This window comes from Geotrypetes seraphini, chromosome 7 (assembly GCF_902459505.1).
Source record: "Geotrypetes seraphini chromosome 7, aGeoSer1.1, whole genome shotgun sequence".
NCBI lineage: Eukaryota > Metazoa > Chordata > Amphibia > Gymnophiona > Dermophiidae > Geotrypetes > Geotrypetes seraphini.
The window spans coordinates 15,992,804-16,009,006 of NC_047090.1; positions in this window are offsets into that span (position 1 = coordinate 15,992,804).

Below are 16,203 nucleotides of genomic sequence, written 5' to 3' on the forward strand. Positions count from 1 at the left end.
AAATGAGGTCTCACCAGAGTCTTATACAGGGGCATCAATACCTCCTTTTTCCTACTGGCCATACCTGTAGGAAAAATGAGGTATTGATGTCTCTGGATAAGACTCCGGTGAGACCTCATTTAGAATATTGTGTACAATTCTGGAGGCCGCACCTTCAAAAAGATATAAGAAGGATGGAGTCGATCCCCACCTCTCCCTTTTACTAAGTCGTGGTGGAGGTTTCTACCACAGCCCAAAGTGCTGCTCCAACGCTCATAGAATTCCTACGAGCGTCAGAGCAGCATCGAAGCAATTAGCGTCTCGGGTGCGATAGAAACCCCTATCGCGGCTTAATAAAAGAGGGCCTAAAATTGGAAAAATGGATGAGTACTTTAAACATAAGCTCTCATTATACAGTAGTAGGAAGAAGGGCGATGCTTTTCGAATGGTTCATTCTACCTCCTCCCATTCTCTCTCACGGCTTTAGACTTCTGTATGTTGCTGCTTTTTCATAATTCCCTTATCCTTATCAGATTTTCTTTGGCAGCCTTGTGGATGACTGGCACAGACCTTGCAGGCTTTTATTTATTTATTTATTTAGACTGTCAAGGGTTTGTGCACAGGACTTAAAACCCTTGTGAATCTCTTGCTGTATTTGTAATTAGGAGATTATGGATATTAATTGTGAAGTATCAAGACAGCCCTAATAGCATTCATTCTTTAGGCTCGAGTACATTATATTAAAGTAGTCATTTAGTTATTCCAGAAGTATTCCACAGCCACAACAAATGAATTAAGCAGGGCTAACGTAACCAATGGACCAGGTGAGGCTCTGGCCCAGGGTGCTAAAATACCCAGCATCTGACCTCGCCTAGTTTACAAGTTAAGCCTTTTCTCCTCCACCCCCCTTTCAGTCTGGTCTCTTCCCTTCTCTCTTCCATCTCTCCAAGGGTCTGGCACTGTTCCCTTATCTTTTTCACTCCCTCACCATCTTGTGCATAAGAACACAAAAGCTGCCATAATGGGACAGACTGGAGGTCCATCAAGCCCAGTCTCCTGTTTCCAACAATGGCCAACCTAGGTCACAAGTACCTAGCTAGATCCCAAGTAGTAAAACAGGAATATGCTGTGGATTTCCCTAAGCCATCTTAATAATGACTTATGGACTTCTCTTTTAGGAAATTAACCAAACTTTTTTTTTAAACCCTGCTAAGCCAACCACTTTCACTACATTCTCTGGCATTGAACTCTAGAGTTTAATTACACATTGAGTGAGGAAATATTATCTCTGATTTGTTTTAAATCTACTATTTATTACCTTTATCGCATGCCCCCTAGTCCTAGTATTTTTGGACAAAGTAAACAAGCAATTCACATCTATTTACCCTTTCCATTTTATAGAACTCTTTCATATTTCCTCTGAGCTATCTCTTTCAAGCTGAAGTCCTAGCTCCTTTAGCATTTCCTCATAGGGAAATCGTCCTATCCTTTTTATCATTTTCATCATCCTTCTCTCTACCTTTTTCTAATTCCGCTATATCTTTTTTGAGATGCGGCAACTAGAACTGCACTCAGTATTCGAGGTGCGGCTGGCCTATAGAGCGATACAAAGGCATGATAACAAATTCATCTTTGTTTTCCATTCCTTTAATGATAATTCCTAACATTCTATTTGATTTCTTAGCCGCTGCCGTGCCCCGAGCCGAGGGCTTCAATATATCCTCAACGATGACACCTAGATCCTTTTCCTGTGTGGCGACTCCTAAAGTGGAACCATGTATCACGTAGTTAGGTTGGTCATTGGTGGATGCAGCAGCAGCAGTATGACAGGCTGTCTTTGGTCAACCCATGAGTGGAAGAGATGCTAGACCCCACGAGGGGGGGTGCTAGAAATGATTCTATAGGAGTAGGAGCCGCCGACAAAGTAAGGGCCAACTTTTTTGAAAATGTTTTCAACTCTTACGGTCTCTTTAACAAAGCTGCGCTAGCGGCTGCATGCGGCAACTGCCCCGAAGCGCTGTAAATCTCTATGGGCTTCGGGGCCGTTAGCACAGCGCAACTTTGTAAAAGAGGCCGTTAACTCCCCCTCACTACTGTCAGATACCTATAGCCACTATAACCTCCCCAATTCTGAAATGTCCTGTCTAAATTAGACTGTAAGCTCTTCTGAGCAGGGACTGTCTATTGTATGTTAAAATGTACAGCGCTGCTTATGCCTCTCAGAGCTATAGAAATAATAAATAGTAGTAGGAGGGGGTGCTAGAAATGATACTATAGGCGTGGGGGCCGTCGACAAAGCAAGTTGGCTCAGAGTGCAACTATCCCTTGAGTTGGCCCTGAAATTAAGGCATTATAACTATGTTGGAACTAATTTAACCGGGTCCTACAATGTCAGATTTGCTTTCCAATATCTTAATTGACGTTTGCAAACCTAAAAATATATGTCTGCCCATTTAGACCAAAGACGTTCACACTTAGTGGATCAAAACTGTAGAATTTCCTTGGGAAAACTGTCGATTTCGTAACTAAAATGACAAAAGGATCTGTTCAGCTCTTTGTATCAAACTTGCCGGTGACATTGACATAAATTACTTTTATTGCCGGTTTCCAGGACATTTCTTTTCTTCCTTTGTTGTCTCTTTCACGTTTCTTGATTTATTTTGCTCGATTAAATGACCGGCTGTTTTCTATTGCCAAACTGAATAAAGTAATACAGCAGCCAAGCTAGTTCACAGTAGATATGTGAAAATAAAAGTCAGCCTCAAGTTTAACCTGATACTTTCTATTAAACTGACTTATGACAGGGTTTATCTATTTATATTTCACCTTTAATCAAGGCAGTTTATATTATATTTCAATCAAACCTCAAAACATAATAAGAAAAATAACAAAAATTATTAAAAGTTGCAATAAAACCAAACTGATATCATTTTTGTCCTCTTCTGATTACTTTATGCAACTGTTTTTCACCGAAGATACTCAAGAGCTTTTGTTCTGTTATTTATTATACTGTTCACTATATATTAAATAAAAAAAAAAAAGATTGAACACAATTAAAAAAAAAAAAAATAGGAAAGTCGGCCATTTTACCCCAGCAAACCCTTAGGGATCCTTTTACTAATGTGCGTTAGGGCCTTAACGTGTAGAATTGCACGCGCTAAATTGCTGCATGAGCTAGACCTTAACGCCAGCATTGAGCTGGCGTTACTCTAGAAGCGTACCGCGCGGTTTAGCGTGCGATAATTTCATGCATGTGGTAAAAACGCTAGCGCACCTTAGTAAAAGGAGCCCTTACTGAGGTTGAAGAATTTTGCGTTTGGCGAAGACTGCTGACGGAGAATTTAATGTCGCAGCTCTTGATAAAGCTAGAGGCGAAACAGGGCCAAGGTTGGACATTTTTGTGAATGCGTGATAAAGAATGCGGCTGGACTTTGCTTTTTTGTCAACTGTTGTGGTGGTGAGTTGTGAATGATATGGGTCTGTGTCTATGAAAACTCTGCTTAAAGACACATTTTTTGCAATTTTTTTTGAAGATCGCAATAGAACGATATACTTAACGTGGAGGTTTTTTTGACCAATGACTGGAGAAGCTCCTATATATACAACATATTCAGTCTCGCAAAGTTGGGACATGTTGGAGCAAGATATTGGAGGTCTTTTTTCTCCACAACTTGAGACTGGTGCAGTCTCTATTGATATAATTGCTAACGTGCTTAGCCTGTTTTCTGGTTATATTCTATATACGAGAAATGGCCAGGGTTTTCTGGGCCTACATGTCCAGGGCCTATCTTTGTTGCAAATCGCACCTAAGCTGGTGCTTTAGGCCATCTAATGCAACTTCTGGCATCATCCATGCCCATAGTGGCATTAGGTGGTCTAAAGTACCTACTTAGGTACAATTCTAGCACATATTTACTCTGGCACGTCCCTGATGACATCATCAGAGACGCGGCAGAGCAAATCAGGGCAGTAAAAGGCCCCGAAGCAGCGTGTGTAGAGTGCTGCACACGCTGCTGGAATCAGCTGGTTTGGAGTCGGGACCGCGGCATCCCTTTGCGGCCGGAGTGTTTTTGGGCTTCCCTTCCCGCCCCGTGAGGTGTCGCCGCGGCTCCTCTCGATCCCGCCAGCGTCGGAAGCCTTCTCCGACGCTGGTGCGGCTGGTGAGAGGAGCCAACACGGAGAGCAGGGAGTCCAACGCTGGCGTCCAGTCCTACCAGCGAGTGGTAGGTGCTGGGAAGTAAGGCTGGGGACTCGCGCATGCGCACTCCTGCGGCCACAGACCTACTGATCATGGAAGCACGCAGACAGGAGTGCGCATGCGCGAAGCAGGGTTTAATTATATATGATTTACTTATTCTATACAACCAAACTAAGACTCTAAGATCTACAGGCCATAACCTTTTAACTATCCCCTCGTTGAAGTATATTAACACAATGAGGACTACAATTTTTTTTTGTCAGCGCCCCTTCGCTTTGGAACAGTATTCCAAACCACCTACGCGAAATAACAGGCCTTGCCAATTTTAAATCAAAGCTAAAGACATTTTTATTTCTCAACGCTTTTGACAAATAAACTGCCCTTTTAAGGGCGAACCAGTTCCTGGAAAGGTCTTTTACCTTTATTTTCCCTTCCTTTTGTCTTTTCCATATTTGTTCTTTTTCTTTCTATAAATTGTACTTCAAACCTTCCTTCCCTTCATTTCGGTTTGTCCATGTTACTAAAAATTGTACATTCCCCAGTTCTGTAACTTACAGTGATACATAGTTTTAATATATTCTGTACATCGCCTTGAAGATATGATAAGGCGGTAAAAGAAATTTTAAATAAACTGGAAACTTGAAACGTGTTTAAAATCCCTGGTGCTGGGACCACTGCTTTTTAACATATTTATTAATGATCTAGAGCAGGGGTGTCAAAGTCCCTCCTCGAGGGCCGCAATCCAGGCGGGTTCTCAGGATTTCCCCAATGAATATGCATGAGATCTATTAGCATACAATGAACGCAGTGCATGCAAATAGATCTCATGCATATTCACTGGGGAAATCCTGAAAACCCGACTGGATTGTGGCCCTCGAGGAGGGAATTTGACACCCCTGATTTAGAGATAGGAATATCTAGTGAGATAATTAAATTTGCTGATGACACAAAGTTAAGAGGATTGTGAAAAATTGCAAGAGGACCTTGCGAGACTGGGCGCCAAAATCGCAGATGATGTTTAATGTGAGCAAGTGCAAAGTGATGCATGTGGGAAAAAGGAACCAGAACTACAGCTATGTGTTGCTGGGTTCCGTGTTAGGAGTCACTGCCCAGGAAAAGGATCTAGGTGTCATTGTTGAGGATACGTTGAAACCCTCAGCTCAATATGCAGCAGCTGCTAAGAAAGCAAAGTGAATGTTAGGAATTATCAGGAAAGGAATGGAGAGCAAAGATGAAAATGTTATAATGTCCTTGTATCGCTCTATGGCACGACCACACCTCAAATACTGTGTGCAGTTCCGGTCACCATATCTCAAAAAAGATATAGAGGAATTAGAAAAGGTACAGAGAAGAGCGACAAAAATTATAAAAGGTTTGGGACGACTTCCCTATGAGGAAAGGCTAAAGAGGCTAGGGCTCTTTACCTTGGAGAAGAGATGGCTCAGGGGTGATATGATAGAGGTCAATAAAATACTGAGTGGAGTGCAAAGGGTAGGGTTACCAGATTTTCCATTCGGAAAATCCAGATTCCTTAGACCCGCCCCCGGATATTGAATTCACAATAGATAAATGATCGCGTTTTGAATGCATGCTGACTATTCATGTTGAAGTGGAGTTTGTTTACAGACCCGTGATGATACGGGCTCCAATGGACTCTTAAGAGGTCTGGGAGCCAAACATATCGAGGTCTGTTTTTTTCCCCTTTTTTGTCTTCATCATTTAGCTGTTAGTTTGATTGCATGCTGTGTGAATTGTGAGGTCCCAAAAGTATCTTAACTACCCTGTTTCCCCGAAAATAAGACCTATCTCGAAAATAAGCCCTAGCATGATTTTTAAAGGTGCTCCTAATATAAGCCCTACCCCAAAAATAAGCCCTTGTTAAGATCAACCCCCAAAGCCTCCCCCCAAATGTCCCCAACACTCCCTGACTTTAACCCTGACACTAGGGCTGCCTGATTTGCTGAAAAAAAATCAGACTCATCAATTCAGCAACCCACACCCCTGCTGCTTTAGGAGGCCTCGGTGCAGAAGTATGTCAGTCTCACAGTGGGTGCTCCACAAGGGGATGGGTGAGGGGGGAGAAAGGTAAGAGGAAGAACTGGGGTAGAGGAGAGGAAGGGAGAGATGATTGTTGTACATGAAAAAAATAAGACATCCCCGAAAATAAGCCCTACTGTGTTTTTTGGACTCAAAATTAATATATGATATTGTCTTATTTTCGGGGAAACATGGCAGAGCGATGATATTTTGAATTCTCGTTATCATATAACGTCTGCGTCCACGTTATTTAGTGTATTTAAAGTATCTATTTGTTCATTTGCAACAACTGCCGGAATGATTGTTTTCAGTTACATTTGAAAAATTCGAAAGCTTCCAACTTCACACGCATGCTTCCAGTAACTTAGTATGCAAGAAGGAAGGGGAACTCTTACAACAGATGGTACGCACCATATGTATAAAACCATAATAAGTGCGTTAAAACTCTACAAGTCATGACAAGTTGTTTTCCATCTAGTTAAGTGGGGTACCAAGCCATGTGTCTGTTTATTACCTTCTGTAGAATGTTGTCAGTCGCCGGTTAGATTGATAAAGAGAAGCACATGTTCAGAACACGAGACATTATCACAGTTGGACAGAGAAGACTATTATTAAAGACACAAAAAAAAAGGACAAAGGAGAATCATCTTTGCTCATCAAAAAGTTTCCATGCAGTTGATGTTTCTTTAACTTCTGGGGGAAGGGGTCATTGTTGAAAAGACAAGTCAAACAACCTCAATGCCAGTAGCAAGCATGAAGAAAAGCAAAATGGAAAACTGCATGTGTTTACAGGCCAGAAGATGCAATTACAACACTGTTCTCTGTACTTAGACTCCACACAGAAGTGCCACAGAGGAACTGCGAGTCGCCAGTTTTTAAACGAAGCTCCCCACTTTGCTGTAAATGCTCTTGCCTGGGGAGTAATCATGTCAAATACATAAAGAGGAATTCACTGTAACAACTTAGTCCCCTCTGTAGTTCCAGAAATGAGGATGTGGAAACATCTGTAGCTCCAGTTCAAATACAGAATCAGGCTCGTATCTTTCAGAAGTGACTCTGATTTTCTTCTTATCTATTTTTACATTTTGGAGTCACTCATTTATTTTATTAATTTCACTTGATTATCATTCTAAGTGAGGAATAATTCAAAAATATATGATCTCACAGTTTAAGAATCAAAACCCCCCCAAGCCACCTCAACCCTCCATATTGGCTCCAGTTTATGCAAACGAGCAATGAAAATGCAGATCTTCAAATATTCTAATCGTAAAAGTGAATTTATGTTTTTTTGCCATCTGAACCTGATCAACAAAGATCCCAAATACACAAGTATAAAGGTTGGATTTAAGCTGTGCCTTGTCTGAATTTGCACAGATTGATCTTGGGGATGGTTCATATTTATCCAAATGTCAAATCTGATAGGGTTCAAATGTTATCTGAATCAGTATGCTCTTCTGATGTGACTTCTAGAAAGACGGAGAAGGCAGGAAAACACAGCAGTCTATTTTAGACTGTTCTTTATATAAAGGGATTTGATTTACGCATGGAAGAGTAAGGAATGCTTGGGAGCAGAGCAGGCTTACAGGTGAGTCACTGAAGCACTGACTTATTTGGCATTGGTGCTCAGAAGCAACGTCTGTCTTATATGGCTCTTATGGGAGATCATCTCCAAATGCCCGTTACTTGGGCGCTGTTGCTCTCGTTCAACACTGAGTTACGTAAAGCAGCTGTTTCACCATCTGCCAATTAAAGGCTGGTTGGAAATTGCCTGCCTGAGTTTGGCTAAAACCATTCTAAAATGCTTCTACTTGGAACTGAGACATATAGAAAACATGCAACGTCATTTCAGTATTTCATATTCTTATATAATAGTAGCTATTTTCTCCAATATCTCTTCAATATAAGGCTTTAAAGATAAATCTTCATAGCTTTCTGCTATATTGTTCACTAATATTCTAATGAAGTCAGACCTCAGAGGCTACACCTGGTTCAGGCTTGACGTAGCTAGCCTCCTCGTTGGTCTTTCTTCACCATCAACCATAAATATTATTTCATTTTTCCATTTTAAATCTAAATGCTGTTAAAGCTATAACTTATCTTATATTCACAAAGCTGAACGAAGCTCCGATTTGAATCTACATTTCGCTGTTTCAAGGAGCAACTCCTGTTAAACGTCAATAAAGAAAAGTATCAATTAGAACCTTTTCAGCTATAAAACTACTCTTACCATTATGAAAGAACCACTGCCAGCCATGTTCCATTCTAAATATGGCGTCGTCTGCGTCTTCCTACTCATTTAAATAGAAATATATCATATGACTATGTTCTGCCCATCAGAAGGGATAGCTCTGCAAGCTGAGGCAAAATTAAATCAATGTCATCCATTCCACTTTGGCATTAAGGCCAACCAGACTTACTGCGTTTAACTGGAAAACCTATCTCTGTTCACGATACTTCAACGTCACCACCCTCACACCTGACTGTAATCAAATCAATCACTCGCCATTTTAAATCATCAACTGAACAGAGCAGGGGCCTAGACAGCAGCCCATTTGTGGGGAGAGGGGGAGGCCAAGTTCGATTGGGAGACCACCCATTCCTCTCTGTTCTCCCCCCTCCTCCCAAACCAATATAAAAATGTATCTTTCAGAACGGGACAATTCGGCGCAGGACACATTACTTAATATTAAGCCACCATCTCGCTCTCGCTTCCATACCCCTCAACCCAGTATTTGGTTCACTTCCCATCTAGTGTCATAGAAACATGACAGCAGATAAAGGCTAAATGGCCCATCCTGTCTGCCCATCTGCAGTAACCATTATCTCTTTCTCTCTCCGAGAGATCCCATGGGCCTATCCCAGGCCCCCTTGAATTCAGACACAGGTCTCTGTCTCCACTACCTCTTCTGGGAGACTATTCCATGCATCTACCATCCTTTCTGTCAAAAAGTATTTCCTTAGATTACTCTGGAGCCTTTCACCTCTTAACGTCATCCTATGCCCTCTCATTGCAGAGTTTCCTTATGGAACCCTGTAGGTTATGCACACTTTTATCACACTAACTTGCTAAAAGTTATGTCATGGCTTTGGCAGGCGGATTGATGGTGTGTTATATATTTTTTCAGGCCAATGCTGGCTTGCCAACTCTACCTCTTTGTTAGCCTCGACCACTAACCTTTGCAAATCTTACTGTTAACCGCTTTGCCACGCTACACGGTACCTCTATGACATCGATCAGCTCTCCCTCTGTAAATCTGTACTAATAACCTCCTTTGTAATTCCACAGTAATCCTCTTTTTGCCAAATTATGCTGTAGCTCGCTAGCGTATCTCTTTTGTAAACCGCCTAGGACCGAAAGGCTTATGCGATATGTAAACAAAAATTTATATTATGTTATGTTCAAAAACCTTAAGGCTCCTTTTATCAAGGGGTTAGCGCGTCGGACATTTCATCACGCGCTAACCCCTGCGGCAAGCCCAAAAACTAACGCCTCGTCAATGGAGGCGTTAGCGATTAGCGCGGCAGGCGGTTTAACACACGTTAAATCCCTACCGCAGCTTGCTAAAAGGACCCCTTAGTAATTTTGATCAAGTTTCTCTTGCTTTGTCTGCCGTACAGTGGCTTCCAATTAGAAAGTGGTATATGTTTAAGACTTTAGTGCTGGGATTTAAAGTGTTTCATAGCAAGATCCGAGACTATATTTCTGAGAAATTGCAATTTACACTCCTACACATTCCTTATGATCACAGAATGAGAGGTGGTTATGTGTTCCTTCAGCTAGATTGTTCTGTTTATTCTTTTTTCATGACTAAGTTTTGGAATCGGTTTTCTTCTGATGTAAGGTTAGATGAATTACTTTTATTTTACAAGGTTATAAAAACTTATTTGTTTCAAACTTAGGCCCCCTTTGACAAAGCTGCATAGCTGAGTGCCCGCACGGCAATTCAATTCCTATGGGCGTCAGAGCATTTACCAGGTCAGCCCGCACTGCCGGATTTTGTAAAAGAGGGGATGGTATATTATTTCATTGGGTGGTGGTGTTTTTTTTTTTTTTTTACAATATATTTTTAGATGGATTATTGCTACTTTACGAGGGGCTGCTGAAAAGTTCTCAGCCCAGCCAAGAAGATAATGGCGTGGATATGGTTCAGTCAATGATCTGAAACAATGTCAAAACAGAGAATTTCGTTTCTGCAAATGGGCAATTAACAAAACAAGATAAACACTCTTTTCAGCTCAAGGGGCAAAATAACACTCAGAATTTAGGAAGTTAGTTGGTTGGGCTGAGAACTTTGCAGCACCCCCTCGTATGGAATAAAAGTGAGCCAGGTATAGGACAATCAAACCACTGTGACATCACTGATGAGGTCGGCTCTTATTGGTGGAATGAGGCATTATGACATCACAATCTCAGCTCTGGTTACCAGAGATTGAAAGTCTTATTTTTATCATGTTCGTGAATTTATTGTGAATGTACTTCTGTAACCTGTTCTGGGCTGTTGGGAAGACGGGTTAAATAACCCAATAAAGGAAATGTATATCAGTGCTTACATGGTCTGTTAATTTGGAGTTTCCTTTTCATTTTTCCTCTGTATATTTGTTTCTAATTTGTAATTTCTTAATCTAGAATATTTGCAGCACTTAGCAGTGGCGAACCTAGGGTATGTGGCACCCGGGGCCCATCATTTTTTGACACCCCCCCCCATGTAAAAAAATATTTTTTGTAATAACCATGAAAAATAAATGGTCATAATAGAAACAGGCAGTGAAAATTTTCTTTTATTGAACCTCATATATGTAACCATTATTCCAAACATAACATAAATTATGTCTGAATTGTCATGACATCAGAAGTACATATGGAGTAGTTGCAGGTGATGCTTGGGACAGTTCTGATTGTGTTAGTTCGGTTTTATGTGTTTTTTGAATAGAAGGGTTTTTATTTCTTTTTTGAAGGTTTTGTAGTCTGTGGTCGAGGTCAATAGGTTGTAGAGTTGGGGGTCGAGTGTTGCAGCTCGAATGGCTAGGAGATTGTTGAACAGTTTTTTTCTCTTGACGTTTTTGGTTGGAGGGTGTGTGAATGGTGCGTGAGTTCTCCTATGTCTGGTTGAGGTGGATTTAATTATTTAGCTGAAGAAATTAGTAACCCCCCTCCATTCCACACACATTAATTCTCTTCCATTTTTGTTCCCATTCTAAAAAAACACTGTTAAGTTCCCAGAAAAAAAATACATTAAAATAAGAAGTGAAAACAAAGGCCCCTACAGATGAGAACATAACATAACTGGGTCAGACCAATGGTCCATCATGCCCAGTAGCCCATTCTCTGGTAACCAATCCAGGTCACTAGTACCTGGTCAAAACCCAAAGAGTAGCAACATTCCATGCTACCGATCCAGGGCAAGCAGACACTTCCCCCATGTCTTAATAACAGACTATGGACTTTTCCTCCAGGAATTTGTCCAAACCTTTCTTAAAATCAGCAACGCTATCTGCTTTTACCATAACTTCTGGCCACTTCATTTTAAAGCTTAGATCTTTCCTTCCAAACAGAGATCTTGCTAGATGTCAAATAGAGAAAGAACAAGGTAACTTCACAAGGACTTAGCTGTGCAGGAAATGTGAATCTCCTCATACACCCACCATATAGTGCAAAAATGTGCAAAGGTCTGTTTTTTTCTTTCGATCACTACATAGCCTAATGCCACACAAGCAGCGCTGTTACAAACATATTCTGAAGGTCAATGCTAAAGTTAACAAAGTTTCCTTCCTTAGACCACAAGGAGATACTGACAAACCACTGGAAGAGATCCCAAAACACCTACTCAGGCACAACACCCATAGACCCACTCAGTGTGTGAACCAGTTGAGTGGAGTGGAAATGGGCCCGGAGTTTGCTCAGCAGAATTTCCCAGACCACCTCTTCCTCTCAACACATTGACACGCTGCCACCACCACCACCACCACCATTAGGAACACCTCACCGGGTAGGCCAGCAATGCTTATAAACTTTATAAAACACATTATTATATTTTCTTATAAAGCACATATTTTAACTGAACTCTGACATCCTCAGCCTTGCCATTCACAAAAATAGGAAGAAAAGTTCCCATTTCCCTCGGCCTATACAATATTTTTCTTCTGCAGACCCTTCAAAAGTCTGACCAAATCCTCGTTTCACTTGCATTATAAAGTACTGAGGATGCCATCTCTCCCCAATCCCAGGTCCTAAAGTCTAAGACAGTAGCGCAAACTAGTGCTGTCCGATTCAAGAAATTTTTTTTTTTTTCGATTTGATTCAGCCTATTGAATTGGTTTTTCGATTCAACTTTCCTGCCCAATTGGGTGTTTGTTTTTTTCAAACATCCTGTTGGGTTTATTTTATAGCTTTTTCACCCCCCTTTGGCTTTTCCTAACCACACTGGCGCTGAGGTGTAAGTAAAATAAAGAAGCAAAAACGACTTTTCCTCTCTCTGTTAAATCCTAGCTCACGTTTGCGGTCTAACACCAGCTCTGGCAGGATACACATTTCAAATCTGACATATTGTAATCACAAAACAGAAAATAAAATTAGTTTTCTACCTTTTGTTGTCTGGTTATTTTTCAAATCTTGTTGGTCCAAGGCTCTGGTTGTCTTCTGATAACTTGCTTGCCAGGGTCTCCTTCTTCCTGCATGCTAACCATCCATATACCATCTCTGTCCTCCCCCTTTCCCTTCCCTCCCCAGGAGGTCTGGCATCTTTCCTTTTTTCGTCTCCCTCCACAGATCCATCTTTTCTTAACTATCCTTTCATCCAGCATCTTTCCCTCCTTCCCCACCACCCCAGGGTCCACCATCTCTCCCTTTCTTTTCCCAACTACCCTCCTATCCAGTATCTCTATCCCCCCTCCACACCATCCCTTGTGTCTAACTTCTCTCTCTTTCTGTTCCTTCCCTCCCTAAAAACCATGGTCCATCATCTCTCTCCCTCTTCTCTATTTTCAGACCCATTATTTCTTCCCACCCCCCAAGTCCGGCATATGCGCATCTCTTTGAACCCCCCCCCCCATTCCCTTCGTGTATTTCTACACCAGGGCCCCCCTCCCTGAAGGCCTGTCCCCCCCCTTAAAGGTCTTCATCCCACCCCTGAAGGCCTGCACCCACCCCGAAGGCCTGCCCCCCCTTGAAGGCCTGCCTGCCTGCCTGTCCCCCCCCTTGAAGTCCTGCCTGATCCCCTTGAAGGCCTATCCCCCCCTTGAAGGCCTGCACCCCCCCTTGAAGGCCTGCCTGCCTGTCCCTCCCTTGAAAGCCTGCCTGCCTGTCCCCCCCCCCCTTGAAGGCCTGCCTGCCTGTCCCCCCTTTGAAGGCCTGTCCTCCCCCCTTGAAGGCCGGCCGGCCTGCCTGCCTGTCACTCCCACCCTTGAAGGCCTTCCTGCCCGCCCCACCCTGAAGGCCTGATGCCCCGACCCATCCCAAAGGACCGCTCGCCCCCCTGGCCTCCCCGCACCACCTACGAAGCACCCCGCAGCAGGATCGCGATGCCAACGATCCCTGTGCTGCTTCCTCCGCCGCGGTCCCGCCCCTCCTCTGATGTCAGAGAAGGGGCGGGACTGCGGCGGAGGAAGCAGTGCCGAAGCAGCGCAGGGATCGCTGGCATCGTGATCCTGCTGCAGGCTGCTTCGTAGGTGATGCGGGGAGGCCAGGGGGGCAAGCGGTCCTTCAGGGGGGGGACTGAATGCCAAGGCCGGGAGCACCCCCTCAGTGCTTGCACCCGGGGCGGACTGCCCTCACCCTGCCCTCCCCATGCCTCCCCCCTTGGTATGCTACTGACGCTTAGTTTTCATAAATAAGGATGGTACACTTTGAGTTCTTCAACTTGGTGTTGATATGGTAAGCTCTCGAATGTCTATTGGAGGAGTAGCCTATGGTTAGGGCAGTAGACTGATATCCCGGTGAACTGGGTTCAATTGCCACTGTAGCTCCTTGTGACTTAACCCTCCATTGATCCTAGGTACAAAAACTTAAGATTGTGAGCCCACTAGGGACAGTAAAGTTCCTACATATACGTATACAGCACTGCAAACATCTATGAGGGGCCGCTGAAAAGTTCTTAGCCCAACCAACAACGTTGGGACAGACTCCATCAAGGGCTGTACACTCAGTCCAGTGATTTTCCACTTTTTTCAAAAATATGGAACAAAAAAAGTGGAAAATCGCTGGGCTACATGTATAGTAGAGAATGACACGGTGACAAAATTCATCACCGTTCCTGTGGGAAACCATCTCGATGTCATTCTTCAAGGAGAGTGGGAAGAATCAAGAGTATGAATGGGCCCATCCACAGACCTTCAAGCCTTGCATTGAAGAATGTTGGTGTAGAAGGACTGAGGTTGAGATAGACGCATGAGAATGATACAGGATGGTTTCCCGCGGTTATCTGCGGGGACGGGAACGGTGGTGAATTTTGTTATCGTGTCAATCCTCTAGTGTATAGCCCTCGATGGAGACTGGTTGGGCTGAGAACATTTCAGCAGCCCCTCATAATAGTGCTAGAAAAATGATTAACAGTACCATACGTGGTGTCTGGCTATAGAGAGGGTTTGTTGCTCTCACTGATGTGACACCAGAATTTGAGTTGTGGCGCTCTACGCCTGTTCTTGGGGGAGTTTTAATAGTTGGTCTGGTAATGTTCCAGGCCAGTCAATAATGGTATTGCTTCGTCCTTAGATTCAAAGGCAACTATTGCATTTGCTGGTGGATGCCTAATTAGCCTACCCATGTATATTCAAATAAATATGTAGACAATATCGAGTCATTTCAGTTGCTCAATCTACCATAAACATGGATTGGATTAGGCGAGGAGTGAAAGCAGGCCAAACAATTATCTAGTTAATGACAATTTTCAGCTGTTATCTGGATAAATTATGCATTTAGTTTAGGTCTGCCAAATAGAAGGCCTAAATTAAACAGATCATGCTGGTACCATTAATATATTTAGTGTCCCTATCTACATGAGGGTTGAATATATGGATTAAGTTAAACTCCAAAGCCAGCTTTTAGCTTAAGCCATTGACTGTTCTGGCTGACATTTTACCCCACTTATTCTGCTCAACCGGGGTGCAAAAGTTGTCTCAGGGCACCATAACCCCTTGAGCTGGACCTGCTTGAGAGACAGCTGGGGTCCCTAAAAACACGACTGGTGATTTTGTAAAGCGTGCAATTTTATTTTATTTCAAGGATTTTAGGAAACATTTCTCCATATTGAAAACTTTGTGTGACTTTACGGCAGAAAGCGACACATGAATGCATTCAAGTAAACTGGGGCTTAGAGGGTGAACCAAATAACTAAAAACTTTGTGCTCAGTAGAAGTTAATTTGGGCAATCACGTCTGACTCAGATGAGTTGTGACAGCAGCTGTTATTCTAATGCTTTTCAGTCATGGTTGAAATGATTTGGTATCTCAATCCAGCTCTCGGTGGACAGAGGCCAAACTCACTAAAGCTGTTCAGTACAGCTTAGATTGGAACAACACGGAAACAGAGCTTCCTCACTGCCCTAATAATTTATCCTTGTGTGACTTTGATTGGGGAGAGTGCGATGCAGTGGTTAAAGCTACAGCCTCAGCACCCTGAGGTTGGGGGTTCAAACCCACGCTGCTCCTTGTGACCCTGGGCAAGTCACTTAATCCCCCCATTGCACCAGGTACATTAGATAGACAGGGGAAAAATGCTTGAGTACCTGAATAAAAATCATGTAAACCAGTCTGAGCTCCCCTGGGAGAACAGTATAGAAATTGACTAAATAAATAGTGTGACAAGTTTCAGTCTCTGATAAGCAGAGCTGGTATTGTGACATCATAATGCCTCATTCCACCAATAAGAGCCAACCTCATCAGTGATGTCACAATGGCTTGATTGTCCTAGACTTGGCTCACTTTCACTACATTATGATTTCTAGAGTGGTGCAGTGGTTAAAGCTACAGCCACAGAACCCTGAGGTTGTGGGTTC